Genomic DNA, 5,291 nt, shown 5'->3' with positions numbered 1-5,291 from the left:
AAGAAATACAAAGGAACACTGGTAAACAGGTAGAAGACAGTAAAGAGGAAGCACAAAAATCCCTTAAAGAATTGCAGGAGAACACTGCTAAAGAGTTACAAATCCTTAAAGAAAAACATGATAACATAATCAAACAGGTAGAAGTCCTTACAGAAAAACAGGAAAACACATCCAAACAGATGATGGAATTGAACAAAACCATACTAGACCTAAAAAGGGAAGTAGACACAATAAAGAAAACCCAAAATGAGGCAACACTGGAGATAGAAACCCTAGGAAAGAAATCTGGAACCATAGATACGAGCATCAGCAACAGAATACAAGAGATGGAAGAGAGAATCTCAGGTGCAGAAGATTCCATAGAGAACATTGGCACAACAATCAAGGAAAATGTAAAATGCAAAAAGATCCTAACTCAAAACATCCAAGAAATACAGGACACAATGAGAAGACCAAACCTACGGATAATAGGAGTGGATGAGAATGAAGATTTTCAACTCAAAGGACCAGCAAACATCTTCAACAAAATTATAGAAGAAAACTTCCCAAATCTAAAGAAAGAGATGCCCATGAACATACAAGAAGCCTACAGAACTCCAAATAGACTGGACCAGAAAAGAAATACCTCCCGACACATAATAATCAGAACAACAAATGCTCTAAATAAAGACAGAATACTAAAAGCAGTAAGAGAAAAAGGCCAAGTAACATATAAAGGCAAGCCTATCAGAATTACACCAGATTTTTCACCAGAGACTATGAAAGCCAGAAGATCCTGGACGGATGTTATACAGACACTAAAAGAACACAAATTCCAGCCCAGGCTACTATACCCAGCCAAATTCTCAATTAACATAGATGGAGAAACCAAAGTATTCCACGACAAAACCAAATTCACACATTATCTCTCCACGAATCCAGCCCTTCAAAGGATAATAACGGAAAAAAAAACCAATACAAGGACAGGAACCACGCCCTAGAAACAACAAGAAGGTAATCCCTCAACAAACCTAAAAGAAGACAGCCACAAGAACAGAATGCCAACTTTAACAACAAAAATAACAGGAAACAACAATTACTTTTCCTTAATATCTCTTAATATCAATGGATTCAACTCCCCGATAAAAAGACATAGACTAACAAACTGGCTACACAAACAAGACCCAACATTTTGCTGCTTACAGGAAACTCATCTCAGAGAAAAAGATAGACACTACCTCAGAATGAAAGGCTGGAAAACAATTTTCCAAGCAAATGGCATGAAGAAACAAGCTGGAGTAGCCATTCTAATATCTGATAAGATTGACTTCCAACCCAAAGTCATTAAAAAAGACAGGGAGGGACACTTCATACTCATCAAAGGTAAAATCCTCCAAGAGGAACTATCAATCCTGAATATCTATGCTCCAAATACAAAGGCAGCCACATTCATTAAAGAAACTTTAGTAAATCTCAAAGCACACATTGCACCTCATACAATAATACTGGGAGACTTCAACACACCACTTTCACCAATGGACAGATCATGGAAACAGAAACTAAACAGGGACACAGTGAAACTAACAGAAATTATGAATCAAATGGATCTGGCAGATATCTACAGAACATTCTATCCTAAAACAAAAGGATATACGTCCTTTTCAGCACCTCATGTTACCTTCTCCAAAATTGACCACATAATTGGTCACAAAACAGACCTCAACAGATACAAAAATATTGAAATTGTCCCATGCATCCTATCAGATCATCATGAACTACGGCTGATCTTCAATAACAAAATAAGTAATAGAAAGCCAACCTTCACGTGGAAACTGAACAACACTCTTCTCAATGATACCTTGGTCAAGGAATAAATAAAGAAAGAAATTAAGGACTTTTTAGAGTTCAATGAAAATTAAGCCACAACATACCCAAACTTATGGGACACAATGAAAGCATTTCTAAGAGGAAAACTCATAGCTCTGAGTGCCTCCAAAAGGAAACTAGAGAGAGCACACATTAGCAGCTTGACAACATACCTAAAAGCACTAGAACAAAAGGAAGCAAATTCACCCAAGAGGAGTAGACAGCAGGAAATAATGAAACTCAGGGGCGAAATCAACCAAGTGGAAACAAGAAGAACTATTCAAAGAATCAACCAATCAAGGAGCTGGTTCTTTGAGAAAATCAACAAGATAGATAAACCCTTAGCAAGACTCACTAGAGGGCACAGGGAAAGCATCCTAATTAACAAAATCAGAAATAAAAAAGGAGACATAACAACAGATCCTGAAGACATCCAAAACACCATCAGATCCTTCTACCAAAGGCTATACTCAACAAAACTGGAGAACCTGGATGAAATGGAGAAGTTCCTAGACAGATACCAGGTACCAAAGTTGAATCAAGATCAGGTTAATGATCTAAACAGCCCTATATCCCCCAAAGAAATAGAAGCAGTCATTAATAGTCTCCCAACTAAAAAAAGCCCAGGACCAGATGGTTTTAGTGCAGAGTTCTATCAGACCTTCATAGAAGATCTAATCCCAGTTCTTCACAAACTATTCCACAAAATAGAAACAGAAGGTACTCTACCCAACTCATTCTATGAAGCCACAATTACTCTGATATCTAAACGACAAAAAGACCCAACAAAGATAGAAAACTTCAGACCAATATCCCTTATGAATATTGATGCAAAAATCCTCAATAAAGTTCTTGCTAACCGAATCCAAGAACACATCAAAACAATCATCTATCCTGACCAAGTAGGTTTCATCCCAGGGATGCAGGGATTGTTCAATATACGGAAAACCATCAACTTAATCCAGTATATAAACAAACTCAAAGACAAGAACCACATGGTCATCTCGTTAGATGCGGAAAAAGCATTTGACAAGATCCAACACCCATTCATGATAAAAGCCTTGGAAAGATCAGGAATTCAAGGCCCATACCTAAACATGATAAAAGCAATCTACAGCAAACCAGTAGCCAACATCAAAGTAAATGGTCAGAAGCTTGAAGCAATCCCTCTAAAATCAGGGACTAGACAAGGCTGTCCACTTTCTCCATACCTATTCAACATTGTACTTGAAGTCCTAGCCAGAGCAATTCGACAACAAAAGGAGATCAAAGGGATACAAATTGGAAAAGATGAAGTCAAAATATCACTGTTGCAGATGATATGATAGTATATATAAGTGACCCTAAAAATTCCACCAGAGAACTCCTAAGCCTGATAAACAGCTTCAGTGAAGTAGCTGGATATAAAATTAACTCAAACAAATCAATGGCCTTTCTCTACACAAAGAATAAACAGGCTGAGAAAGAAATTAGGGAAACAACACCCTTCTCAATAGTCACAAATAATATAAAATATCTTGGCGTGACTCTAACTAAGGAAGTGAAAGATCTGTATAATAAAAACTTCAAGTCTCTGAAGAAAGAAATTATAGAAGATCTCAGAAGATGGAAAGATCTCCCATGCTCATGGATCGGCAGGATCAACATTGTAAAAATGGCTATCTTGCCAAAAGCAATCTACAGATTCAATGCAATCCCCATCAAAATTCCAAATCAATTCTTCAACGAATTAGAAAGTGCAATCTGCAAATTCATCTGGAATAACAAAAAACCTAGGATAGCAAAAACTCTTCTCAAGGATAAAAGAACCTCTGGTGGAATCACCATGCCGGACCTAAAGCTCTACTACAGAGCAATTGTGATAAAAACTGCATGGTACTGGTATAGTGACAGACAAATAGACCAATGGAATAGAATTGAAGACCCAGAAATGAACCCACACACCTATGGTCACTTGATCTTCGACAAGGGAGCTAAAAACATCCAGTGGAAGAAAGACAGCATTTTCAACAAATGGTGCTGGCACAACTGGTTGTTAACATGTAGAAGAATGCGAATTGATCCATTCCTATCTCCTTGTACTAAGGTCAAGTCTAAGTGGATCAAGGAACTTCACATAAAACCAGAGACACTGAAACTTATAGAGGAGAAAGTGGGGAAAAGCCTTGAAGATATGGGCACAGGGGAAAAATTCCTGAATAGAACAGTAATGGCTTGTGCTGTAAGATCGAGAATTGACAAGTGGGACCTCATGAAACTACAAAGCTTCTGCAAGGCTAAAGACACCATCAATAAGACAAAAAAAACACCAACAGATTGGGAAAGGATCTTCACCTATCCTAAATCAGATAAGGGACTAATATCCAATATATATAAAGAACTCAAGAAGGTGGACTCCAGAAAGTCAAATAACCCCATTAAAAAATGGGGCTCAGAACTGAACAAAGAATTCTCACCTGAGGAATACCGAATGGCAGAGAAGCACCTGAAAAAATGTTCAACATCCTTAATCATCAGGGAAATGCAAATCAAAACAACCCTGAGATTCCACCTCACACCAGTCAGAATGGCTAAGATCAAAAATTCAGGTGACAGCAGATGCTGGCGAGGATGTGGAGAAAGAGGAACACTCCTCCATTGTTGGTGGGATTGCAAGCTTGTACAACCACTCTGGAAATCAGTCTGGCGGTTCCTCAGAAAATTGGACATAGTACTACCGGAGGATCCAGCAATACCTCTCCTGGGCATATATCCAGAAGATGTCCCAACCGGTAAAAAGGACACATGCTCCACTATGTTCATAGCAGCCCTATTTATAATAGCCAGAAGCTGGAAAGAACCCAGATGTCCCTCAACAGAGGAATGGATACAGAAATTATGGTACATTTACACAATGGAGTACTACTCAGCTATTAAAAAGAATGAATTTATGAAATTCCTAGCCAAATGGATGGACCTGGAGGGCATCATCTTGAGTGAAGTAACACAATCACAAAAGAACTCACACAATATGTATTCATTGATAAGTGGATATTAGCCCAAAACTTAGGATACCCAAGATATAAGATACAATTTGCTAAACGCATGAAACTCAAGAAGAATGAAGACCAAAGTGTGGACACTGTGCACCTTCTTAGAATTGGGAACAAAACACCCAGGGAAGGAGCTACAGAGACAAAGTTCATAGCTGTGATGAAAGGATGGACCATTTAGAGACTGCTGTATCCAGGGATCCGTCCCATAATCAGCTTCTAAACGCTGACACCATTGCATACACTAGCAAGATCTTGCTGAAAGGACCCAAATATAGCTGTCTCTTGTGAGACGATGCCGGGGCCTAGCAAACACAGGAGTGGATGTTCACAGTCAGATATTGGATGTATCACAGGACTCCCAATGGAGAAGCTAGAGAAAGTACCCAAGGAGCTAAAGGGATCTGCAACCCT

Source organism: Mus caroli, unplaced genomic scaffold (genome assembly GCF_978045245.1).
Source record: "Mus caroli unplaced genomic scaffold, Mus_caroli_1 scaffold_18, whole genome shotgun sequence".
Taxonomy (NCBI): Eukaryota; Metazoa; Chordata; class Mammalia; order Rodentia; family Muridae; genus Mus; species Mus caroli.
This window is presented reverse-complemented; position numbering follows the sequence as displayed.